This window comes from Pleurodeles waltl, chromosome 1_1, assembly GCF_031143425.1.
Source record: "Pleurodeles waltl isolate 20211129_DDA chromosome 1_1, aPleWal1.hap1.20221129, whole genome shotgun sequence".
Lineage (NCBI taxonomy): Eukaryota > Metazoa > Chordata > Amphibia > Caudata > Salamandridae > Pleurodeles > Pleurodeles waltl.
This window is the reverse complement of record NC_090436.1, coordinates 565,238,325-565,266,218: the sequence shown is the minus strand read 5'-3', so window position 1 is coordinate 565,266,218 and position 27,894 is coordinate 565,238,325. Positions and strand designations below refer to the sequence as shown.

General features: G+C 45.1%; 1 protein-coding gene across 14 annotated transcripts in view; it reads right to left on the bottom strand.

Annotated features, from left to right (window-relative positions):
* The window catches only part of PAM (peptidylglycine alpha-amidating monooxygenase), a 1,007,326-nt gene that overhangs the window by 886,152 nt on the left and 93,280 nt on the right, over positions 1-27,894 (bottom strand). For 6 of the 14 annotated variants that reach the window (XM_069226162.1, XM_069226060.1, XM_069226139.1 and 3 more), the window contains one exon: positions 20,967-21,039. The exons of the other annotated variants lie outside the window; for them this stretch is intronic. The gene's annotated coding sequence lies outside the window, so the exon portion shown is untranslated. The remainder of the gene's footprint in view (positions 1-20,966; positions 21,040-27,894) is intronic. 14 annotated transcript variants of the gene reach the window in all.

Genomic DNA, 27,894 nt, shown 5'->3' with positions numbered 1-27,894 from the left:
CAAAACAATATGCCCCACTCCAGTCCAAAACATTCTGCCCCACTCCAATCCAAAAAAGTCTGCCCACTCCAATCTAAAACACTTTGCCATGGTCCAATCCAAAACCGTCTTCCCCAATCCAAACCAAAACAATCTGCCCCACTCCAATCCAATACATTCTGTCCCACTCCAAAATTCACCACACCCCACTCCAGTCCAAACCCCCTCCAGTCTCATGCAATCCACCCCACTCCACTCTAAACCACCCAACTCTAATCCAATCCACCCCAGTCCTATCACTCCAATCCAATCCACCCACACCAATCCAATCTTACCCACTCCATCAAATCGACCCCATTCAATCCACCCCACTTTACCCCAATCCAGTTCACCCCACTCTACTTCAATCCAATCCACACTACTACCTTAATCCACTCCAACCTACCTCACCCCACTCCACTATATGTCACTCCACTCTATGACACTGCAGTCAATGACATTCTCTGACACTTAACCACTGAATCTACTCCCCTCAACCCTCTGATACTCTACATCCCCTGTTCCACTCTATTACATTCCACACCAACAAACCCACTGTACAACACTAAACTATCTGGCACTCCATGCCACTAACCTTTAGCCATGCTGAACAGTAACCACACTGGTGTACAAAATGATAAAAACACAATGCCAAAGCCAATAGCTCTTGTATAGGCACGACCTATTGGCTTTGCCAATGCTTGTTCAAGGCAGTTATCTTGTACCTTCCCAGTTCAAGGGCAGATAGGCAATTTACTCGCCTGCCACTCGCCCTGGCAACGCTGAAACCAGATACCACAGCATATTCATGCAAAGGCCTAAGGCCTCCTTTTTATTAGAAGTTTAGAGGCATAGTGGGTCGAATAGTTAAGTGTTAATCTTGGAGGTTAGTTTGGAGGTAGAATGTTTAGCTCGGGTACCCCGTGTATCAATCACAGTAAAAGCAGTGGTATTTGTTATTTAAAAAATAAGACATATTAATATTTAGCAAAATCGCAGCAACTTTAAGAATGTATATGGTCTCATGGTTCACTGCGCTTTATTTCAGTACATATGTTTATGTCACCTTCTGTGCTATGGAGGAACGGGCAGGGAAATCCTTGGCTGCAATTACATAAGCATTTAATATTAGGATTTCGCCGAGAGCAAAGGCATGCTTTCTTTAGGGTACTAGTGAGTAGATATCTCAAGTCCTGTTGAAGGATTTGGAAACTCTCAGAGGGGTTCAAGATTTCTGACATTCTGAAGCGCCAGGTCGTCATAGTGGGGGGGTGGGGGGAGGGGGGGGGGATCATGGCAGCCTCTGCCAGAGCAAGCCTGGTTCTCAGCACGTGGGGTAGTCTTTTTCCTTCTCTGTATGCTGCCTCTGGTCTTGTCCTTGGCGTGAATCGGTTCTGGAAGAAAAAAGGTGAACACTGATGATGTGAGAAGCACAACTTATACCCAGTCCTGGGGGCAGTTAGTACTTCTAAACGTCCAATTCAAAGTTAGGCCCAAGCATTTGGAGGGGGGCCTATCCTTCCAGAGTGCATTTGTCTGTCAGGTAGCTATAGCTCCATATCAAACATCTGGGGTGTGAACTCTCATTTTGTCTCGTGTGTTTCAAGTACACAGCTTAGGCCTTCAGCTTAAAAACACTGGATGTAGGGGAGGGTGGTCAGCCTAGATCTTCCTAGGAGAGATGTGCCATCCAGCCAGGGAAACAAGATAAGTCCAAATATTGCTCTATCTCAGGTCACACCTTGACAGGCGGAAGTAGTTCGTAGTTTCAGCTAGAGCAAAAAAAGGTCCACTTTGAGAAATCATGCTGGCGACCTGTCAATAGTATTGGCTTTTCAGCTAATGTAATTTAATGCAGAAAGCAGCAGCACCGGTGACATGCTGGTAAAGGTAAGCAGCTGTCTCTATCTGACACTAACTTTATGAAGCACCATACATCGTAGGCGGTCATATGTACATGACGACAGCCCAAACTGCAAACCCCATACCAGTATGCTCAAGCAATCATGTGCACATGCAACACATACACAAAGGGGTGCAGAGTTGAATTATGACCTAATGTATTGTTTTATCACTAGGCAGTCCCTTCAGTGAGGTGCAAGCAAAACGACCTGGTCATCACTACTAGAACAGATGCACAGACTGGTGCTGGGCATGGGAACAATATTTACCCATGCGAAAAGGAGTAGCACTCTGGATGGACTCCAAAACAACAATAGAGACCAGCACTTTAATGGTGAGCAACACACCATAATCGTGTACACCAGAGGAAACTGGTGACATGGGACTCCTATACCAGAAAAAATTCTTGGTCTGTCAAATGTATAAACCAGAAACAGGCTGTCATGTGGGTACTGCACCGTGGACCTTTGACCCTATAACATCCCATCCTCTATTCAGATTTCGAGACAGTACACCAGTTGTCGGATGAAACAAATTTTCTAAAAACCCATCACCATTCCAATGAGACAACCCTGCGTTTATGTACCACAGCAACGACCACTCAATGCAAGGAAAGAGAACTTCTCACCAATGTCTGTTCGTCTCCTTTGACAGCCATCAGACAATGCAATAGTTTATGTTCACGATGGACAGTAAAAGTAGTCCCAAACAGGTATGGGCATAATATCTTCAACACCTAAATTATAGTACACATCTTTAACAGCAAATTACAGTACACCCTTCTTTTTTTAATTGCTGTCTGTTTCTGTTCTCTGCGGAGGGGTAAACAACTGATAAAAGCCAACGGATGCACTTTTGCCTTGTCTTTTTTTGTACCAAAATGGCGCTGACACCTTTGCCAGTGGCATCTATCTTTACTATGAAGGGGTTACCAAATTTAAGTGTCTACTATACAGGTGTTTTCCTCAGAGCCTTCTCCAGAATGCCAAAGGGCCCTTGATAGTTGAAAGTTAATTTTACCTGCTTGGACTGCTATCTTAGAAATCAAGGCAGTCAATGGAGCAACTATGATCCCATAAATCTCTGCAAAATTTCTACCAGGTGAGTCATAGAAAGACCCTCTCCTTGGTACACGTTTGGGGAACCTCCTAGTACAACACACCTTGGATTTTGGCCTGCAGAGACTGGATCTTCCCTCAGCCTACTTCGTGTCTATTGCAGAACACTGAGCTCTGCTCAGTCGGCACTTGCTTGCTGTAATCATTAGTTGTGCTCCATGCTGTGCCTGCATAACCACCTTAAATGGCCAACCAGTCAGCACTAAAGTCTGCTATGCCATCTAAATCCCAGAGTCCAGTGAGGATGCAGTTCATCATCGACTAAAATGTGGTGGGGTGTTCCTCAGCTCAAACAGCATGACTTAACACTTGTATAGTCTCAATGACATGCCAAATAACGTTTTTATCTTTACAGCAGGAGAATATGTGATCTCTAACTAGTAACTGGTAGGAATAGAAGTGTCCAGGAACTTTGCGGTTCCTAGCTTGTTCACTAGCCTGTCTACCCAGGGAATTAGGGGCACCGATTTTTGTGACCTCATTAAGATCCCAGTAGTCAATGCAAAATTTCAAGGCCATGCACCAACAGCACTGCCCTTGCCCATGGGCCTGTGGCTGCTCGAATCATGTTCAGAATTATGTGGACATTAACCTAGGGGTCACTGAGAACAGGCCTGAAAACTCTCAGGAAAACTCTGCATTCCTCGTGGTCTGTACGCGTAAGATCTGGAAATAGATTAACTCACTATACTATCTTTGAGATCTTTGGGATCTCTGCATAGTAGGTCCTCCTGATCCTACTCACCAGCTACCAGAAGCTTAAGCATGATACACCCACTGAAACACCCATCTTTTATTTCGTTGTAACTAAGCTGTCAGGTATCCAAAAGCAGTGCAAGCCTAATTCAACTTTGATAACTTGATTAAGGTAATGGGTATTTGCACTCACTTTGTATCATTTTCACGCATTCCATGTTTTTACTAAGTGCATGCCTACCATGGCCGGTGAGTATGTTAACTTTCACAAGGAAAGGTCTGGTTTTAGAAGAGTGGAGACCGTGGCCACGGTCTTCTGGAAGTCTGTAAGACGCAAGTCAGGTGTTGGGTGCCTTTTGAGTGGAGAGGGTTTTAGAACTTGCGCTTCTCTGTCAGGTAGGTAGGAAGCAGTCAGTTCAATGGATCACACACAAGACAGCATGATGCACAGTAATACTCAGAAAATGCTCAGAGTGTGCTACCGAGGGCATCGTTAGACTGAACCATTGTCACCTGGAATTAAACTATCTAGAACTGTGTACTCGTATTCAATATTTCAGTGAAGGAAATGCATTTCAAGGGCTGTAAATGCCACGCCGGTATAATGGTTATGAAATGTGTAACCACTGGTGTGCATGTCAAGCCGGTGCTTGGACAGGTCGCATTATACGAAGGTTTTACTTTGAATTTCCAGCTGCAACATAGGACATAGGGGTTTGAGTGCTGGCAATTATCATGCATTTTGACCAATGTTTGCAGTGTTTGGTCATGTGAACTTGCTGTCATGTGCTATAGCACCAGTCTTATTATATACCCTCGATCCAGTCCGTATTGTGGTTATTGCACAGTGCTTCAACAATGAATGTCATCATACTTCAGTGACATGTTTTTGTTTTGCTAGGACATATATGTCCTTATGCAACAAGTACTTCATCATTTGTGTTACTGATTTGCTTCCCAGCATCTTTGGGGGCACTACAAAAACAATAAATATAATACGAAAAGACCCCGCACAGGACTCCACTGCCTTTTAGCTAGGTTTGGGCAACAGAAATAGCAGAAATACCACAAATACATCCATATTTAGTGAAACAGTGTGAAGAATGCATTTTAGACAGCTTGTATGTAGAGGAAGTGAAGAGAAGGCTGCAGTCTTTATGTTTCATGGAGAGTTCAACAGAGGGTTACAGCCCTGCTTTCGCCCACATGTCCGTGTCACTCTATACTCGAGGGCTTTCTGGAGGTCCCTGAGGGTGTAACATTCCAATCACCCATTTGGGTGGGGTATGAGTTATGTGTTGTACACAATGCACAGATAGGTTCCCAGAGTCTGAGTGGATACACCAAGGGTGGTGACTTGAAGTTCTGAGTGGCTGCTTGAATTACATAAGTGAGTCGTTATGGACTTAATTTAGAGTTTACCTAGAATGGGGCTCTTTTTTAAATGGTGTCCACTGGTCTTTCTGTGAATCACTTCAGGTCCTAGAGTGTTTGTTAATATGATTTTTTAAACAGCTTTATTGCTTCCATAAGTTTTTCAAAACAAACACACATTTGAGCAGGCATTTCTAATTCCAGTAAATATGCTGACAGCAATGGTGAACACCTGTATAAGGTAATTGCTAGTAATAAACTTCCTCTTTTCATCTAAAGAGCTGCCTAGGATGCAAGTTAATCTCAGTCATTTGGATCGAAGGTCAAGGGCAGCCACTGGGCGCAGGCCCTGTGGTCAACCCCCACTGCACACAAATGAAGGATTCATCGGTCTCAACAGTGATGTCATCAATGATGTAATTTAACATATTGCGAGTTATGTAATATGTGAGGTCATAAGTAGTGCATAGCATGGACACAAGTTTTAGTTAGTTCACTAAACTATAACCAGTGAATTTCAGGGGGCTTTCAGTGCTTAAATGTTTATTATCTCATTTCAACACCTAACTATAACGTTACTTTAACTTTTGTATTTCTGTAGCAGATTTACATAGTACAGAGCAAATTAGGATGGCAAATAAATTGTCAGTTAAAATACTATAAAGAGCAAATGTATATGTTGCACTTCAGGGTATTGCGTTTCCACTGTCTCAGGGCCTGCCGTTCCAGTAGGATTCCATTTTAGGGCTGAGCGCTTCCCTGTTGTAATCTCTCTTTGGGCTTTTAAGGACACCCATGTCACGCCTGTCACTTTCATTGGTCAGTGTGCTTGCCTTTTAAAATCTGCTTGATTTCATTAGTGAAAGGCATGCATACATCATACCTTTTACGGTGTTTAGCCCTCCTCAAGCGCACCGACCAACTACTGAAAACATAGGAGGCTCTATGTTTTCAGCCTAGTTTCTTCACTACTTTAACTTTTGATTTTCCACGCAGCGCGATTGTGCTGGGTTTTACATAGTGCGATCGCGCTTGTTTTTTTGTTTTTCAATTTCAGCACGATCGCGTTGGGTTTTACATAGTGCACTCAAGCTCATTCTTTTTTTTCAAATTATGTGGCAAGATAGGTCCGGTTAGGAGTTTACAATGCTAACAGCTCTAACTCGATCAAATGCGAGACACGTTGCATTGCAACTACTTGTTTAGTAAGCTCAACATAAGTCAATCTCCCTTCCATTCATTATTTTACAGCCCTCTGGACCTCATTGGTACCTTCAGTTGAGTATTAGCTCACCATTTGACACTCTTTTTTTCTGTCATTCTGATGAACCCACCTCCGAATTTCCTCCTTACACTGACAGTAAACATTGGCCTGCTAATTAATTTATCGGGAGCTTAATCATCGTATCTTCTTTTTTATCAATTTTAAGTGTAAACATTACAATTACATTATATTTCTTTCATTATTTATGCAGGTAGCAGAACACGTCGTCACGTAATTACTTACAATTGCTTCGCAAGAGCAAATAAAATTAAATGACTTAGGGCCAGATGTATCAAAGAGTTTTACCCGTTCTGAGTCCATGAGAAAAAGTGTTTGTACATACGACCCTATATTTGGAACATAAACGAGCATAACGAAGATTGACCAAGTCAAAGATTTTAACACAGCATCATCTCTGTTAAATAAATTGCATTCTCATGAAGGATGCTAACTTATCCTGCACTACTGTAGGAGGCTGGCCTGGCTTATAGTAGGTACCTGATGGTACTTACACCCTGTGCCAGGTCCAGTTATCCCTTATTAGTAGATTAGTAGTGTTCTAGCAGCTAAGGCTGATATAGGTAGCTATAGCAGAGCAGCTTAGGTTGAGCTAGGAGACATGCAAAGCTCCTACTATACCACTTATATCATATAGGTACTATATCATAAGAAAGACGATACTCAGTGTTACTAAAAATAAAGGTACTTTAATTTAGTGACAATGTGCCAAAAATATCTCAGAGGATATACTCCCTTAGGAGGTAAGTAAAATACACAAAATATACACACAAACCAAAATCAGGTAAGTAAAATAGTCAGAAAGTAGTGCAAACACTGTAGAATACAGTAGGATGCAATAGGCCTAGGTGCAACACAAACCATATACTAAGAAAGTGGAATGTGAACCACAAATGGACCTCTAGGCTAGTGTAGTGTGTAGAGGGTCGCTGGGAGTGTAAGACAACACTAAGGGGGTCATTCTGACTCCCGCCGGGCGCGGTCACCGCGCGCCCGGCGGGAGCCGCCAAAATACCGTACCGCGGTCGGAAGACCGCGGCGGGTATTTTGAGTTTTCCCCTGGGCTGGCGGGCGGCCTTCAAAAGGCCGCCCGCCAGCCCAGGGGAAAACGACCTTCCCACGAGGAGTGGGAAGGTGCGACGGGTGCTACTGCACCCGTCGCGTATTTCACTGTCTGCTATGCAGACAGTGAAATACAAGTGGGGCCCTCTTACGGGGGCCCCTGCAGTGCCCATGCCATTGGCACTGCAGGGGCCCCCAGGGGCCCCGCGACACCCCCTACCGCCATCCTGTTCCTGGCGGGCGAACCGCCAGGAACAGGATGGCGGTAGGGGGTGTCAGAATCCCCAAGGCGGCGCAGCATGCTGCGCCGCCTTGGAGGATTCTGACGGGCAGCGGAAAACCGGCGGGAGACCGCCGGTTTTCCTGCACTGACCGCGGCCAAAGCGCTGCGGTCAGAATGCCCTGCGGGGCACCGCCGGTCTGTCGGCGGTGCTCCCGCCGACCCTGGCCCCGGCGGTCTGAGACCGCCGGGGTCAGAATGACCCCCTAAGTGTGTCCAAGATACCCCACCCAAGACCCTGAAAAGTAGGAGTAAAGTGCTACTACTTCCCCAGAAACACACTAAACTTGTGATAGAGGATTTTGCAAAGACCACAACAGACTGCAAAGCACTGAAGACGGATTACTGGACCTGAGGACCTGCAAAGAACGGGGACCAAGTCCAAGAGCCGTGAAAGTTTCCAGGGGGGGCAGGAGCCCACTAAACCCCGGATGAAGGTGCAAAATGGCTGCCTCCGGATGGAAGAAGCTGAAGATTCTGCAACAACGCAAGGTGCTAGGAACTTCTCCTTCGTGCAGAGGATGTCCCACGGAGTGCTGGAGGATGCAGAGTTGTTTCTTTGGCAAAGGACCGCAAACAAGCCTTGCTAGCTGCAAAGGTCGCGGTTGAAGAAAAAGGGTGCTGCCCGGGCCCAGGAAGGACCAGAATGTCTCCACTTGGAAGAGGAGACAGAGGCAGCCCTCAGCAACATAGAGAGCCCATGCACAAGAAGGCAGCACCCACAGAAGTCCTTGAACACAGGTTCAAGAAGACTGAGCACGGCGGTCGTTCCAACACTACAAAAGAGGGTCACATGAAGCCGGAGGTCAACTCAGAGAGTTGAGCAATGCAGCATGGAGTGTTGGGGACCTGGGATTGGCTGGGTATGAAGGATTCCGTGGAAATGCACTCAGGAGCCCTAGCAGCTGCAGTTCACGTGGTGCACAGGATTACTGTCTGGAGAGGGGAGGCAAGGACTTACCTCCTCCAAATTTGGACAGTTGGACCACTGGACAGTCTGGGTCACTTGGGTCCACCACCTGTGTTCCAGGGGCCTCGCTCGTCAGGATGAGAGGAGTCCTAGAGTACCGTTGATGCTGAAGTTTGGTGCCTGCTGGAGCAGGGGGAAGATTCCATCAACCCACTGTAGATTTATTTGTGGCTTCCAGTGCAGGATGAAGGCAGACAGCCCCCAGAGCATGCACCACCAGGAAACAGTCAAGAAAGCCAGCAGGATTAGGCGCTACAATGTTGCTGATAGTCTTCTTGCTACTTTGTTGCAGTTTTGAAGGTGTCCTGGAGCAGTCAGCGGTTGATCCTTGGCAGAAGTCGAAGAGGGAGATGCAGAGGAACTCTGGTGAATTCTTGCAAGTCGTTATCTGAGGAAAAGCCCACAGGAGAGACCATAAATAGCCCTCAGAGGAGGATTGGCCACCTAGTGAGGTAAGCACCTATCAGGAGGGGTCTCTGACGTCACCTGCTGGCACTGGCCACTCAGAGGCCTCCAGAGTGCCCTCACACCTCTGGATCCAAGATGGCAGAGGTCTGGGACACACTGGAGGAGCTCTGGGCACCACCCCTGGGGTGGTGATTGACAGGGGAGTAGTCACTTCCCTTTCCTTTTCCAGTTTCGTGCCAGATCAGGGACTGGGGGTTCTCTGAACAGGTGTAGACTGGCTTATGCAAGGAGGGCACCATCTGTGCCCTTCAAAGCATTTCCAGAGGCTGGGGGGGCTACTCCTCCCCAGCCCTTAACCTATTTCCAAAGGGAGAGGGTGTAACACCCTCTCTCAGAAGAAATTCTTTGTTCTGCTTTCCCTGGACTGGGCTGTCCAGACCCCAGGAGGGCAGAACCCTGTCTGTTGGTTGGCAGCAGCGGTAGCTGCAGAGAAAACCCCAGAAAGCTGGTTTGGCAGTACCAGGGGTCCATAGTGGAGCCCCGGGGATGCATGGGATTGGGACCCCAATACCAGATTTGGCATGGGGGGACAATTCCATGATCTTAGACATGTTACATGGCCATATTCAGAGCTACCATTGTGAAGCTACATATAGATATTGACCTATATGTAGTGCACGTGTGTAATGGTGTCCCCGCACTCACAAAGTCCGGGGAAATGGCCCTGAACTATGTGGGGGCACCTTTGCTAGTGCAAGGGTGCCCTCACACTTAGTAACTTTACACCTAACCTTCAGCAAGTGAAGGCTAGACATATAGGTGACTTATAAGTTACTTAAGTGCAGTGAAAATGGCTGTGAAATAACATTTGCGTTATTTCACTCAGGCTGCAGTGGCAGTCCTGTATAAGATTTGTCTGAGTTCCCTATGGGTGGTAAAAGAAATGCTGCAGCCCATAGGGATCTCCTGGAATCCCAATATCCTGGGTACCTCAGTACCATATACTAGGGAATTATAAGGGTGTTCCAGTGTGCCAATTAGAATTGGTAAACATGGTCACTAGCCTATAGTGACAATTTTAAAGGCAGAGAGAGCATAAGCACTGAGGTTCTGGTTAGCAGAGCCTCAGTGACACAGTTAGTCACTACACAGGTACACACATTCAGGCCACAAACTATGAGCACTGGGGTCGTGGCTAGCAGGTTCCCAGTGAGACAGGCAAAAACGAACTTACATATATGTAAAAATGGGGGTAACATGCCAGGCAAGATGGTACTTTAGTACAACTACAACACATAAAAATGTACCTTCATCTGTGTTCCATGACTCTCTCTCCTCCAAACATGTTCTAAATGTACTGAAATCTTCCGGCGAGATGGTGAAAAACTGAAACTGTCCTGTTGTATAAAGGACACCTGTTCAGCCTATCTGTGCTTTTCCCGCCCCTACCCATCCCAGTCTTTTTCACAGTCTTTTCCTTCAATGGCCTGCCAGTTGCTGGTCTGCTCCTTTCCAGTAGCGGCTCGCGGGCCATGGAAGGGGCAAGAAGGATGCGTGAGGGGGCCGCATAGCCTACAGAGCATGTGTGTTTGGCCGTCCCGAGGCGGCCGGCCAAACACACATGCACTCTAAGGGGGGGCACTCCCCCTCAGTGCACGTCACCCCCGTGGCCCCGCCCCTTTTAAACAAAACATTAATAAACAACGTTTGAAATCGTTTTCTTTAAAAGGTTTTGCAGGGGGGCGATGCTCCTCTGCCCATACTCTGCTCCCTTCTTAACTGGGCACTTTTACATCCTTTTTGTTTTCATTTTGCTTTATTTACTGATCCAAGACAGGCGTCCACCATCTAGAAACGGTCAATAAAAAAAAATGTTGCCCGTCTTATGTTGTGGCTGCATGATGCATGTAGGCATGAGTATTACCATTGTTTTTTTCTTTTTTCCTGAGTGGAACATCATCGGCAAAAAGCATTGGCAAAACTAATAGGCCTACGTTGCTTTTAAAAAAAGAGACCTAGTAGTTCGCCAATATTTATTTTAGTTAAGCTGTCGCATTTCAAAAAGCACTGTTCGAAATGGTAGCAGAGATATGCAATACCAAGGCTGATCAGAATGAAGAAAGATGGTCATTTCCTATTCAACCCTTTGACTAGTTAAAAGCACACAACTTTCCCTTTTCTCAATTACACGCAAGCAGGATTACAGAAATTAAATTCAAATGCCTTCGTAAATTCATATTGGAAGCTCGCAGCCAAACATTAGCTGGTAGAAACTGTAAATACAGTAGCATCTAACACATGGAACTGCTTCTTTCTTATTACAGTCCAAGGACATCTGAAAACCCTCGAAACGCCAAGCAAACGAGCCCCGCCGCTCGCAGGCATTGCAATATGTGAAACCAGTCGGTGGGTCCTGCGTGTGGAGAGGGGCGTATGATCTTTAACAAGGCGTGACGCATTTTCACGGAGCGCGCTTCCAGTCACCCCGGTACGACTACTGACATCACCGGTGCGGGCCGAGGACGAGGATACTATGGTAACCACGCAGTGTGCGGAGAGACTGGAGCCTTTAATTGCTTCTGCCACTTCCTGCGGCTCTGGCTACACGGCTCTGATTTGCTAACAAGGACTGTGACAGGAAGCAAGTGGCAGACTGCCGGGTGGGGGGCGCATCGAGCCCTCAATCCATTACTTGAGCGACTGCTTTTTATAAATGACCAATCTTATAACCTAAATCCATTAGTGATGCAGTTTTAACATGGGAAGCACCAGCGCAAGTCAGAGGTCAACAGATAAGGATGTGAGGTCACAGATACAGAGACCTGCTTGCGCTCGATTCATTTTTTAAAGCCACAATCTAATCAGAGATTGACAGGTATTGTATGGCCTTCCTGATAAGCCAGGCATTATCTTCAAAAGCTGTACAGGCCAGGGTCCTGGTCTATAACACATAAAACTACACTCCTTTGTGTTAACTGGACCTCTCTTGCAACCAACATCATTCCCAAAAGATTTTGGGGGTCATTCTGACTCCCGCCGGCCGCGGTAACCGCAGGGCCGGCGGGAGCCGCCAGAATACCGCTGCGCGGTCAGAAGACCGCCGCGGTTATTCTGAGTTTCCCGCTGGGCGGGCGACCGCCAGAAGGCCACCCGCCCGCCCAGCGGGAAACCCCCTTCCACGAGGATGCCGGCTCCGAATGGAGCCGGCGGAGTGGAAAGGGTGCGACGGGTGCAGTTGCACCCGTCGCGATTTTCAGTGTCTGCATGGCAGACACTGAAAATCTTGGTGGGGCCCTGTTACGGGGGCCCCACGACACCCCTTACCGCCATCCTGTTCCTGGCGGTTGTGGCCGCCAGGAACAGGATGGCGGTAAGGGGTGTCGGAATCCCCATGGCGGCGCAGCTTGAGGATTCCCCAGGGCAGCGGGAAACCGGCGGTACACCGCCGGTTTCCCGTTTCTGACCGCGGCTGTACCGCCGCGGTCAGAATGCCCAGGGATGCACCGCCAGCCTGTTGGCGGTGCATCCGCGGTCCCCGGCCCTGGCGGATTTTACCGCCAGGGTCGGAATGACCCCCTTTGTGTATAACATGTGGAAAATAGTGCATCAACTAGGACCTCACTCACTGGCATAACATTAGCCCCTCATTAGATCCTGCAATGCGGGGGTGAGGTTGTGAGCTCCAAGGAGCCCCTTAGCACAGTACACTGACTGGGTCTAGCCCCTTTGGCCTAAGATCACCTGCCTGGATCCGGGATGGGGGTAGGAGGGCTCCAATTTAATTTGGAGGGGGACCCCTCTAAAGTTCCGTCACACCACCCCCTGACTGTGCCAGAGTCTGGCAGCATGCTCTTGTCCAAGAACAATTCTCCACTGAATTTGAGTTCAGACTTATCAGGGTTTTTAGAGGAAAATGAATGACTTTCCTGGTTCCCTTATTTGTGCACTTTTTACATTCCTGAGGCCGTGAAACCATTCCAAGGAATTTCTTTATTGCTGGATGACCTATTGCCACGTTTAAGGTCACTGTGCTGAAGGGTATGAGTTATGAAGTGTGAAGGCAAGCTAAGTGAGTAACTCACTGGAATATATTAGAGTTCAGAGTTTTCATAGACTTCCTTGTCACACAGAGTTCCAATGAAAAGGGTTGTTTGAACAGCATCTTCGATATGTACATTATCTTGCTACTAATGATGAAGTTGGCAATCCCAAAGAAAAAAGTAAACCCTCTAGTCCTCATCTGACGCATTGAACAGCACAATGGGAACAAGAGCAAAATATATCACACAGCAAGTATGGCCCATTCTCAAGCACCAGCCCCAGTCACCCAGTCTAGAAATAAAAAGTCATGAGCATTAATCCTGTTAAACTGTGATGGGTTCACCACTAGCACTATTCATTATGAATTCTAGGTATCCTGACTTTAACCCAAGCTGTATCTCACCTCACCAGCAGTAGATCCGTGGACATAGACTGTCTGGGAAACTACAAGTCACCCAATTATTCCAGACCAGCAATATGTGGCATGACGGACATAATTTCCGCTAACACGGAGGACAGTGTTGTCTATATTCGTTACAGAAGACCTAGATATTGATACATAGCTATAAGGTATGAAGGAAGGTGCTGTCATCTTTCTTATACCACAGGCAGGTCCAGGTAGTGGTGAGACATATTGTGCAAATTCCAGTATTATTTAGTAGGCCCCAAGGAGGTCCTGAGCTGTAAAAGGGAAATGCTAGATTTTATAGCTACCCTGCCCCCACCACAGGGGCATGAGTGTGGGTAATCCCAGTTTATTTCTTCATGTCGTTCTACCAGTTCTGGCTAAGGCAACACAGACAGTCAGTCAACACATTTTAGATATAGGATATCTTCCACTTAGCAAGTTCCTCAGATAGAATCCTATTTTTCAGTGGAGAGAACTCAAGTAGTGTCTTGTAATCACTATAAAGTACTCCAATGCATAATGTAATTGTAGGTATCAGTACTTCTACCCTTCTCCTAAATCAGGAGCCACCCTAAATTGGTTAAATATCTTCATCCCTATTGGGCCTGTCAAGACTCCCAATGTTGAAATGACACTGATGTCCCAGACATGTGACATACAAACCAACAGCTTTACACAAGGTATGACCCATCTGCTGACAGATACCTGTCAGAATGCCTTTCAGAGGGCCACAGGGCAAGCAGAAGCTACTGGGCCCAACCGTGGGGGTGAAGGCCTTTTACTCCTGATGTCCCTGGGCCCAATCTACTATGGATTTCGAGCAACTAGGCCAAATACCTCTTCAGCACTTCTTGCTAGTTCTGGTGATCCCCTCTGGCATACTGGGTCACTGTACCTCTGCTACACACAGGCACGAACCTTAACGGCACAACAGATGCCGGCACAGCGATAATGGTAGTTCCATAAGCAGCAGCTCATCTAGGAATACAGGGTTGCCAATTGCTCAGTAAACATGGGTTCTGGCTAAATTGGTACAGAGATATCCATGGCTCACTTCACGGTGGGCCTCCCCTGACAAGCAAGGGTCACCAACTTCGTCCTACATATGGTCAATGACCCAATCAGTGCAACAGCCGTTCCTCACATCTAGCACAGGGAATCCACAATAGGATTCCCCACTGGGCCTTGCTCCCTCCCAATGCTCTCCCTTTGCTTTACAGAGCACACTGGTCTTGGCAAGCAGACAGGGGCTGGTGCTCCAGGCAGGTGGTCTTGGATTCCCTGGGTGATGTCCCCTCAACCAGCAGGGAGTCTATCAGGCTTTGGCCCCTAATTCTAGTCACCGGCAGAAGTCTTATAAAGCTTATCATCCTCACATAGCCAGACTGGCTGCTTGACAGTTACAATTTTTGGGGTCTCAAACTCCCCTTCTTCTAATCCATTTCCAGACACCAAATGTGATTTAGAGGCTGAGTCTTTGAAGTTTATGTTGGGGGCTAGTTTCCTTTGAAGTGCCCGCTTCTCTGCCCTCTCTTACCCTTGAAACCAGTCTGTCACAGCAGGTGTCACTCCAAAGTGAATAGCCCTACAACACAAGCTATATGAGTGCCTAGAGTTCACACCAGGATGTCAGCTACACTAATATATGTATCAAAAGGTTAGCCCAGGGCCTTAGCCTTACTCTTTATGATTCCCTTCTCAGCCCTATCTCTTTATTGAGATGTGCCCAGGCCCCTTCCTTGTGATATCTGATCCCTCTACCTCCTCATTTTTTACCATGTAGGCCTGGGTCTTCCAAAATGGAACCCATAATCTACTATGTTTTGTGCCATTCACAGAACACATGCAGTATATGCATCTAATTTACACATATGCCACAGTATTGTATCCTTCATGAAGTGTGCCACTATTAAGCACACATACACCCTGCACATACATTTACCATGTACGTACTGTATAGTGCTGTTCCCTTCATGTATTGTACCATTCACAGCCACACGTACATCCAGCATATGCATTTACCATGCACGCACTCATCAGTACCGCAATATGGCTGGAGTGTGTCCTTCTCAGGCACACACACACCCAGCGCAGATATGAGACTCATGGGCAACCCGACAGTTGAGAAAAGGTGGAAAGTGCTATTAAAGAAGTTTAGGCTTTCAGGAAGAATTTCAAGCACAATCTCGTGATGTACGTCATCCTTTAGAGCACTAGTATAATGATGATATAACAGTGCCTCCAAGCTCTCTTAAGGTGGAACCCCCAAAAAAATCCAGATATCAAATCTGGTTCCTTGCATTTATCAACATTGTGGCAGAAGCTGGATTGTTTGCTATAATATTGGTTTGTGAATGTTTGTCTTCAATATTTTTTATTTTTGGTTGTTTTCATATTTCCTGTGTAGTACCAAGTTGTGTATGTAGCAACTGACCAATCTGTGCTTTTGTCTTTGTGTTTATGACAAAAATGTTGATATAATTAGTACGTTTTTCTTGGTATATGAAAAATAATTTTAATATGTTTGAGTCAATTAATTATGCTTTCTCACTTTAAATTATATGTTTAAGTAATTACAGTGTTGGCTATTGTTTCTTTTCTTGTAACTACTGGTAAAGGCAGTAGCATTTCACCACAATGGGGGTAGCTATTTGGGCGCCCCTCCCAGTCAAACCCGACAGCAATCCGTGAAACAGGCCTATGTCATGGGGCATACACATAATCCGTGTCTCAGTTCAGCATTAGGGATCCAGTGCGGTTGGGGCACTCAGGGCAGGGATGCAAACCCATTACCATGCAGACAACGTTTCTGTTCCAACAAAAGGGTCTGTAACAACAGACCCTTTGACAACTTTACTTTCCAGTTTAGTAATTCTGTGGCTGCCTTTAAGATTTTAACTACAGATTTTGCATACAAGAGCACTATCATGGTCCAGCTGCTTTATAAGTAATGCTGGTAAGTCTTGCTACCCATTACCAGTCTGTCAGCCTCAATAGAGGACTCAGCCAAAGGTTCATAGGCCCGACATTGAAGACTGGCAGTTGAAAGGCATAATAGAAGTTTCTAATGTGGAGAAACATAGCATCCTCAGTGACACAAGGCTAGTCACTAGATCTGGGGTTTATGTAAACTCTCTTGCACAGCCGTAGGGTGGTCTTCCCCCAACTTCTTGCCTGCCTCCCTCCATCTTTCTGATCTCATTTTTTGCAGGTTTTAGGACTCTGCACACTTTACCACAGTTGACCAGTGCTTGTGGTCTCTCCCCTAGACATAGTAACATTGGCGCATACCCAATTGGCATACTTAATTTACCTATAAGTCCCTAGTAAAGTGCAGTAGTGGTGCCTAGGGCCTGTAAATTAAATGCTTCTGGTGGGCAAGCAGCACTGATTGTGCCACCCACGTACGTAGCCCCCTAACCAGGTCTTAGGTCTGCCATTGCTAGGCTACACTACCACTTCGATTTGACATTCAAAAGTACTTGCCAAGCCTTACATTCCCCTTTTTCTTACACATAAGTCACCCCTAAGGTAGACCCTGGATAACCCATAGGGCAGAGTGCTATGTAAGTAGAAGGCAGGACATGTACTTATAGTTTTACATGTCCTGGTAGTGAAAAATTCCCAAAATAGTTTTTCACTACTGTGAAGCCTCCTCCTCTCATTGGCCATCATAAGAGATTCCCTTCTATGCTTTTAAGTGGCAATTTCTGATCCGAGTGGAATAGACTTGTCAATTTCTATGGTTGGAATGGTAGTAAGAAATCCTACTTAATGGTGACGTTGGAAATTACATTACTATTTCAGAAATGCCACATTTAGAAAGTAAGCATTTTTGTGCCATACAGCCTGTCTCCAATCCACGTCTGGTCTGTGCCGGTTGAAAACTCCCCTTGTGCATTCCATCCAGACAGCCATAAACACAGGACTCTCTGCTGTATCTGCACTTATCTGCATACAGATGGGTTTCTCTTTGCACGAAGGGTGGTGAGGCTTTATCTTACACTTCAAAAGCCAGTGGCCTGCCCTCACACAAAGGACTGACAATGCCCTCACCCCCACAGAGCTCCTGGCAGACAGGGCTGGGTTGAAAGGGGAACTTGTGCATTTTAAAACCAGTCTTTGAAGTTTTCTCCAATTCAAAGGCACTTTGATATATATAATTGGTCTCTAACCCCACCAAATCAGACACTTCTGGATCTACAACTGGACTTTGTCAGAGGGACTGCCTGACTGCCCAAAGGACTTATTTCGACTCCTTTGCTGGAAGGACTGCTTGTTGCCCTGCTGGCCCCTGACTCTGCTGGAAGGACGCTGCCTTCCCCCACAAGTGCTCTCCAAGGGCTTGGATTGAGCTTGCCTCCTGTTATGAAGTCTCAGGACCACAAAGATTTCACCAAAGAGAAGAAAATCACAGTGTGTCGGAAAATTGATGCAACGTCTGCAGAAATTGACGCAGCACCTGCCTCACAGCTGAAAAATCACCGCATCACCTACCGGATCGAAGCAGCGCCTACTTCTTCTTACCAGCACATTAAGGATTTTCAACAAATTGTCCCTCGGAGTCAAAATATCCTTGCATCGCAGTGAGGAACAAAGGCTGCGCTCTTGGAAATCAATGCAGCATGGAAAGAAACAACAAATCGTCTGTGCTGTGCCGGAAAATCCAATGCAGTGCCTTATTTTTTAACACATTTCCTTCTCTGTGGCCCTCGTACATCGTTATTTTTGACTCAGCCCCGGTACTGTGTGTTACAGGGGTACAACCACTGATTCTTAAGGATTGAGACTCATTTAAACCTTTAAAAATTAATATCTTGACTTGTGCATATTTGATTTTTTTTTATTTGGTCTTTTTGATTCAGATAAATATTACCGATTTTCCTAAACAGATGTGAAGTACTTTTTGTGGTGTTTTAACTGTTACTGTATGAGTTATTGCACAAATACTTAACACATTGCCTTCTAAGCTAAGCTTGCCTGCTCTGTGCCAAGCTACTAGACAATAAGCACAGGCTAATTTAGGTTGTGTAGTGACTTACGCTGACTAGGATTGTGGTTCCTACTGGGACAAGGGTGTATGTCTCTGTCAACTAGAGAGCCAATTTCTAACACCTCAGTACTGTATCCTTCAGTGTACCAATCACAGGCACACGTACACCCAGCATACATTTACCATGTATGTATGTACACGCTACACCCTTCATGTATTTTACCACTCACAGGCACACATACATCCAGGACATGCATTTACCATGCACACACTTGTCAGTACTGCATTATAGCTGGAGTGTGTCCTTCCCACGCACACATTCACCCAGCACAGATATGACACTCATGGGCAACCCAAAGTAGGCCAAGGGGTGAGTTAATTATGCAACAGCGGAACTCTGAATGAGCAAGCCTGTAGACCTCATTCCAGTAACACAGGTTAAGACCTGTTCACTCCTAATAATCATGGTACTACACTTGTGCTGCTTAACTACTGATAAAGGCAGTAGCATGTCACTGCAATGGGGTAGCAATTTGGGCACCCCTCCTGGTCCGAGACAGGCCTATGTCATGGGGCATACACATAATTCATTTCTCAGATCAGTACTGGGAATCCAGACATCAGTACAGTTGGGCCACTCAGGGCAGGGGTGCACACCCATTGCCATGCAGACAACTTTTCAGTTCCAACAGTCCCCTTTGACAATTTTACTTCCAGCTTAGTAATTCTGTGGCTGCCTTCAAGCTTGTAACTGTAGATATTGTATAACAGTGATATCATGGTCCAGCTGCTTTATAAGTAATGCAGGTAAGTCTTGCTCCCCATTACCAGTCTGTCAGCCTCAATAGCGTACTCAGCCAAAGAAACAAAGCCCTTGCCATTGAAGACTGGCAGTTGAAAGGCATTATAGAAGTATCTTATGTGGAGAAACATAGCCTCCTCATAGACACAAGGCTAGCCACTAGAACTGGGGTTTATGTAAACCCTCTTGCATTTCTGAGAGAGCACTGGTCTCAAATGTCGCATGCTCTAGTTTCTCACCACCAATGGAGGCTGCTGGGAAGGTATGAGTCACCACACTTCCAAAACAGTTGATGACACTTCAGATGTCTCATCTCTCAGGCCGAATGCTGACATGCTGGATAATGGCTTCATACAGAGAAGGTTTACACAAAGGAATCTTCCTGTTCCAATGAAGAGGGTACAAATCAACACACACAAATACACTTGGATTACAATGGCCTTTACTGGGATGTGGCGTAAAAAGGAAATCAGTGCAGGGGAAGATGCATGGAATGAGACATAGCAGAATTCTGACTACCACTAAACCTATGAAGCACCCTATAACTGTGGGTTACATACGCACAGGAAGACACCCAAGGTGGGGTAAAACACCTATGTCTATACTCAATCCCAGGTACATCTCCCATGTAGAGGTGGCAAATCAGAGGACTACGTCATGAAAGAGTACAGACATTTAACCACAACTGTAGGCAATCTCCCCACTTTGGTGGGAAGGTACAAAAGTACTTTATTTGCCACTACAGATTTGTTGCCACCAAGTCTTAGGCTTGTCATGGCAGAATCATGGGGACGGGAATAACCCAGGATAAGAGGAGTGCCACTTTTGGTAGATCCCTACTGTCTCACGGAGTCATGCACCCTATTGAGAAATCAAGAACTCCGACAGGGAGCAACATTATAAAAGTGCATGGAGTACGTTAGGGTGTGTGTGACATTTCATCTGCACAGGAAAATGTACTGGGTTGACTTGAAAAGGTAAATGAGACGAAGGATGGCACACTGTAGTTGTAATCTAGGACTTTTCGAATATAAACACCCAAGGAGCAAGTCTCTGGGAAACAGCCTGTACTATAGTGCAGGTTCTGGTAATCAATAACCAATCATTTGTTGTTCAGTGCCCTTCAACAGTAGGAAGACAGACGGCACAAACCAGATGAACAAGTTACTTACTTTTGGCAACACTCTGGTGGATACTCTAACTGCAGATTCCCCAACTTTAGAATATCCGCAGGTGCCAGACTGGTTCTGGAATTTTTTTTTCAGTTTGACCCTGCACACCAGTAGGTGGTGTCTTGCAGCTGCACATCGACCCATTATGCCCCAGCTGCGACAGCTGGAGACACATATAAGTGCCACCCAACTGCCCTGAAACCAGCTTCTGTCTTGACACTCTCCGGAGCTTTGGACACAGAGCCCAAAAAACAGTTATATATGCCACTTTGCAGATTCCGAATTTGGGACCTTTCCAGAGGGAAAATAGACCATTTCTTAAAAAGGCAAGGCGGGATGGCACTAAGGAGTCTGCAGTTAGAGTATCTACTTGAAAGAGTGCTACCGAAGAAAGGTAACCTGTTCTTTTGATGGATATTTCTAGCTGTAAGCTCCTCACCTTTAGAGAAAATAATACCAGCATTGTATGTCTCCAGATGGTGGGTTTGTGGGACGGGTCAGACTTCAATCTCCTGCAGGACCGAAGAACAAAAAGCCCTTACAATCAGACCTAGCAAGTCAGTATTTATTTATTATTATACAAGATTTGAGCCTAACTTCGCTCAACTGTACTTTTTTAATATCAGATCCAAACAAAACATATCAAGAAAAAACATAACTAGACAGTGATCTGTACATGAAAAAGTCACAGTATACATTTAATTATCTAAATAAAACACTTCTAATGAAAAGTTAGAAAGTATATCCTTTCAATAAAATTGAATTTTACGGTGAATAATTACAAAGCATTCATCAACATACTAATCACCTTAAATTGATAGAATGGTATTACCAAAAACACCTCTCTTGGATGAAACATAGCATTCCATTATAATAAGGTACTAAACAAGTTTATCTCTACTTCTTGACAAATTCATTAGATATTCATTAGAAATTCATTAGAAAGGTGACCCCATAAATACTTTCCTGCCCTTAACAGAGTACAAAATAAAACCCAAACCAATCAAGAATTAATGTCAGGGCAGTAGTGCTTTGTAGACATGTTCACTGATGCCCACGTTGTGGCCTGACAAATAGCACTGTTGGAATGGGTCCTCAGTCCCTCTTGAGGCTGCTTCTTGACCAGTTCATGGTAGAACTTAAAGCAGATGACTATACATTTGGATAAAGTCCTTTTCTACTTGCCTGGTATTTCTGTGTCCCAGAGAACCCTACAAAGGGATTGTCTTCCAGATGGTCTTTGGGTGATCGATGTACAAACTCAGCGCTCTTTTGGGGTCCAAAAGATGGAATAGCTCTTCATCTTTTGAGGGGTGAGGTGGAGCATAAAACATTGGGTGAGTGATTGGCTGTTTGACAGGAAAGGGAGTCACAACATTTGAGAAGGCTACTTTAGTCCTAAGCACCAGTTTGTCAAGAAAGAAGGTGGTGAAATGCAGCTGGACTGAAAGCGCCTGATGCTCACTCTTGTAATGAGTTGAAGTTATCATAACAAGACAGATGGTCTTTAGAGTCGGGAGGCATAAAAGGCAGCTGTTCATCTGCTCAAAACAGGTGCACATAAGTAAAGTAAGAACTAAATTAAGATTCAACTGTGGGATCATGAAGGGTTTGGGAGGAAACATATGAAGTAGACCTCTAAGAAATTGCTTTACAACAGATGATTTGAACATGTATGGCTTGGTCAGTAAGAGTGCAAAAGCCAAAGGGGTTGACAAATAACCAATAACCCATAACTGGGACTGCAAGTCTTGCTGTCCAAATACAAAATAAACAACAATAAATCCTGACCGTATGGCCTGCAATTGGACCATATTATAGGCACCATACCAAGCCACAGAAGAGCCCAATGATTTCCTCAAAGGATATCTGGCCGAAAGGATCACATTCACTACTTCAGGATTAAGAACAAATGCAGTCAACTGCCATTGCTCAGTCTTCATGCATAGATGTGTAGACTGCACAGGCCTGGGTGCAAAAACCTGCTATGCTGCTGTAACAGAAGATCCTACCGAAGAGGCTAGATGCTTACGCACAGAAGTACTGGGTAACTCACTATCCGGGCCAAATCCAAAACCACTAGGATGACTTGTGCCTGGTTGTTCTTGATCTTCTTCAGAACTTGAGGCAGGACAGATAGTGGGGGGGCATACAGGAGTCCATGCTCCACTGTAGTTCGAATGAGTCCCAGAGAGAGATCTATCTTGGGAATGCCAGCATACAAAAGTGCTGGCATGGCTCACTGTCAAGTGATGGTGAAGAGATAAAGCCAGTGCTTTCTCCATTGATGGAAGATGACCTGCGCCACATCTGTAGGCATCTCCCATTCATGATCTGGAAGGCATTTCTTGCTGAGTTCATCCTCTTTTGTGTTTTATGATCACAACAGGCAGGTAGTGCATGTTCAGGGTAATGGCCGGATGATTCAAGTTGTTCCAGAGGTACAGGATCTCCTTGCACAGGGAACAGGACCCTACTCCACCCTGTTTGTTGCAATACCACATGACAGTGGTGTTGTCTTCGAGGATTTGAATCAGCCTCCCCTTGGTGAAAAGCAGGAATGCTTTCATCACCAGTCAATGGCCCACAACTCTAACAGACTGATGTGGAGAAGGGTCTCCGCCAGAGACCCGAGTCATCTAAACTCCACCTCTACTGGATGACTTCCCAGACCTAGCAGTGATACATCATTCACCACTGTCAGCTCTTGGTGGGGTAGGTTATGGGTCTGCTGCCTGGCCATTGCAGCTAGAAGCCACCACTGTAGATATTTTTCAGTCTCCTCCAAAATCTGAATGGAATCTGGTCCAAGCAAGTAGCTCATTTTGACTGATCAGAGGGCGAAACTAGCCAAGTAGAACATCTGTTACCCAAATGCCTCAATTTTCTTTGACTCTCTATCAGTACAGGAGGACATAAGGTGTGAGTGGGGATTAATTCTGATAGCAGATCATGAACAATCAGGCTCTAAAGAGTAGGGTGTTGTGTCAAGAATCCAAGATTACCCAGAGCAAGTCTTTGGTGCTGTGCAACCTGTCTACTTACAGGTGGTCAGGAACAAGGTTTAGTCCAGGTATCAATCAGGACTGTGTTGCGAGGCAGCAAAGGTTCAGAAGAGTTCGGCCTAGGCTGCAAATCTTCAGTGAGGACATTGATTTTCACCTCAGGAGATAGCAACTGTTAGTCCAGAATTTTAGCTGTTTACCTGATGACTACAGCAAATGAGGCTGTCTCTTTTGCAGAAGGACCAGAGGGAGAACACAGGCCAGTGTCAGAGGAAGTATCTGATTCATTGGCCTCTTGTAAGTCCAAATACATATTTCAGCATCATATTGTGGAGGAAATTCATCCCCATCATCACTAAGGCTGGTTGCCTTTGGTCAGAGCGTGATCCAAAAAGTCTGATGCAAAAAGGTGTTGGAGTTCTGGAGGGATGACAAAGGTGCTGTTCTGTCGGAATCCAAGGGAATTGGGGCAGTCATGTCAGATTTTCTCTAAAATGCGTCCTTGGTTGAGGTCAAGATGGATTTGGTTTGGAGTAGGCGTTTATTGTCACGGGACCAGCCTTGACATGGCAGGAAACATGTTTGTCATGGTGGCAGGCATGGAGTCAGCTATGGAATCAGCCTGAGCCCAAAACAGTTTTTCAGGGGGCACAGGCAGGGCTAAGAACAGGCTGTAACCCAACTGGAGGCCTCAGTCAAATTGTGAGGCCTGAAAGCCAGCCAGAGTAAGTCAAGCAGAGTGGGAATTCAGGGTGCATCTGTAGATGCTGCAGAATCAGCTCCTCATTGCAGGACCAAGAGCTTGATTGACGGGCACCTTGATATCCTCGTGACTTCTCAGAGGAAAAGTGGCAAGACTCTGATTAATGCTGTTTGCAGTTCTTGCGCTCCTTCTTAGTCTTCAAATACCGGAAGATTTGGACTATCACAGGTGCACCATCAAGAGTAAGAACGGGTCCATGATCTCTACTTCAAACAGGAACGGAGTCTGGTGTTCGGAACTTAGCTTTGCGATCCTGGATTGAATTCAGATGCATAAGGGCACACTCTTCACGTGACTTGAAGTCGAGGCCCAAACACCAAGGACAAACCTTGTGGGACAGTCCTCACATGGTTTAAACTCTGTTGTTCTAGGCGGGGACATGTTCCCTTACTAGAAAAATAAATTTGAGAAAAACTTGACAACTGGCAAGAAAAAGTTAGGAGCGAGCTGTAGATCCATGTATGAAGACTTGGAAAGAAAGGAACTGAGGCCAGTCAGCCTGGGTGGCACTTATATGTTGTTCCAGCCATCACTTCTGGGGCGGAATGAGGTCAATGCAGAGCAGGGGCTATGGTGAAAAATATTCCAATCTAGTCTGGTGCTTGAGGATATTGTAATGGTGAAAAATCTGTGCTAGAAGGCACAATCAGAAATGCTTTTTTGAAATGCCTCATTATTACTTGTAGTGAGCCTGACTGTTTTTGACAGCTGATAATGCAATAGTACCAGGTGTGTTAAATTCTTGCCAGCATTAACAAGGTGTGTACGTTGATTAAGTTCAGAGCTGGGCTTTGGCCCAGGGTCGTCTTCCGTGCACACTGTAAGAGTGCATTTTAACCTTGCCTCTCCTCTTTCCCTTGCCTCACCACTTCCTAGGCTTCCTTCTTTCCCAGGAAGCACTATGTTAAGTGAAACTCCCACGGCACTGTTACCCCCAAAGGTCTCCTGGCTCTATTATGGGGATCTACAAAAAGGTGACAGAGTCTTATTCGTTAAAGAGACCCTTTTTAAAAAAGAATGTGGGAGAATATGGATTTTATGCTCAGTGGCAATGCATTCTATAGCTTAAGGGCCAAGATCAAGAAGGCAGGAACCCCCAACTAATGATCTGCAAAAGACTTGCACTGTAATGATATACCGTTTTTAAGTCTGCACTTTCCCTACAATTTATCCTGATATCACACTGAAACAACTGTACTGGACTAAAATGCAAACATGCAGTTCACTGTCTATTAAGTACATTTCCGTATTCAGATACACCTATTACTTGTATTTTTGCAATGTTTTGCATCTTTGTTGACAACTTGGCTTTGCTTATATGGATTGCTCTGTGTGTGTTATTGCATTTTCAGTTTTTCAAAACCTGTCAGGGCACAATGCAGACGTGGCACCACATGACCATCATTTAAGGATCACAGTTGCGACCCCTGGAACTACCTTTACGACCCCTGGCTTCAGAGGTGGAAAGATCAGTGCCAAGAACACAGGAGCAGCTCTGCATTCCTTATTACCCGCCCACTGTGCATTATATGAATTGTGAATAACATTATATTTTTCACTATTAGTGCAAAATGTAAATAAAATTGGGGCACACTTAGCTGGAGGAGGAGCTTTGGTTGCAGATGTGGTAAGTAAAAATGTTTTTTTTTAAATATTGGCATTTGAAGTAACAATACAGTAAACATCACCATGTATCAACGTTGTATAGCATACGATAACAGGGCGTAGCCCTTGCCTTACATCAGCCTGGACAAGGATAAAGGCAGTGTGATACACAGTAGAAACATATCTGTGATTGTGCATACAGTAAAGTAAAAAAGGTTTTATATGTATTTTGTGTGCATGCTTGCGGGTGAGAGTGTGTTTATTGTAGAGAGCACGTGTGTAAGTGTGTTCATGAGTGTCTGAATGTGTAGGCATATCTGTGTGACTGAAAGCGAGTGCGAGTCAATGATAGGTAGTGAGTGAGATAGTGTGAGATTAAGCCCAGTTTTACTATTCTTTGACGCAAAGCAACACTGTATCAAAGTTGCTGCACTGCCGTGCATCAAAAAGAGAGAGAAAAATATGCATCATTTCTACTAAAATGTGATGCATTCCTTCTCTCCCTGTGCGCAAGTGCACTTTTGGCAGCCATGCACCAACATACAAACCCTTGTGGCATAGTGCAAGGATGTATGCATTCTTTGAAGCATAGCATTTGTACTGGAAGGCATCCCTTCCAGTACAGAAGCTATGCTTTAAGGCTTTATCTGCTCCGCATGCATGCTGTACAATGTAGTACACATGCAAAGCTGGAAAACCAAGAAAATATGAAAACATTTCAACTTGTTACATCTGCCACGAAGAGGCATAGATTTTGGTGCAAATTCATGTCTATCAATGTTTTAGATAGGGATTTATGTCAAAACCTATGGGTGGTTGTATAGCAATGTCCCCTTAATGCAAAGTAATGAAATCAGGGTTTAGTGCAACCTTGCTTTACTGGAATCCTCTCCAATGCAAATCCTGATCAGTGTTTGATAGTTAATCCCAGTCTATCACATTGCGCTGAGTTTGCATCACAAAAACGCTGTAAATCTGTTGCAAAATTTAAGTGAACCTGGGCTTGAGTGTAAGTAAGTATTAGTGGGTGAGATTAAGAGTGAATGCAAGCGAATGGGTGAGAATGAATAAGAATGAGTGTAAGAAAGTGTGAGAATGAGTAAGTGAAAGAATGAGTATGAGTAAGTAAATGTAAGTCGGAATGTGATGTGATGCTCATGAGTTTGTGACTGGCCCTGGCATGCTAAAGGTAATTACTGCCTTATAGAGACATCTAGGACAAAATACTGGGGCTGGTATACTTGCAGCAAGTACTTGCACTAGCACACGAGGGTTAATTTTTTTCTATAAAAGGCACCAATTCTTAGCATGTGAACACAAGTAGCAAAATGCTGGTACTAGCAAATGGAGGTAGTTCATGGCATAAACGTGGACACCCTGGCATATGGAAGGTTGGCAATGATGACAAAATGCTGGCCCGACATACTGAGTTAATATTTGACATAAGGGTCACCTACGTTATATGAACATCATAAACTGCAAAATGCTGGCCCTGACATACTGGGGACATTTTTGACGTAAGGGTTACCTACGCTATATGGATGTCATGAATTGCAAAATTCTGGCACTGGAATATGCCATTTTGGTATGAGTCACCCATGGAATATGGGGGCACCCATGACAAAATGCTAGCCCTAGCACAAAAAAGGTAATTTTTTATATATAGGGTCACCCAAACCACTGTTTGTTCAGGGTTAGAATATTTAATGAATACACTTTCAGTGCTCATGGCATTTTAGCAAAGGTATGTGAACATTGTGCTTTTAAATGCACTGTTTGACCCCGTTCTCTTCAAATTTTCCTCAGGTTGAAAAAAAAACCCTATATGAGGTCTGGCTTACTCGCTCAGGGCAGGTAAAATGTCCTAGAGCTATGAAAGGTCAAGTCAGCACCTTAATATTGGTGGCTCTAAAATAGACATTTTTCTGTGTTGTGCTGTTTTACAAACCATGTAGTTGTTATGGATGTTCAGCAATGTTAATTGTTAATGTTAG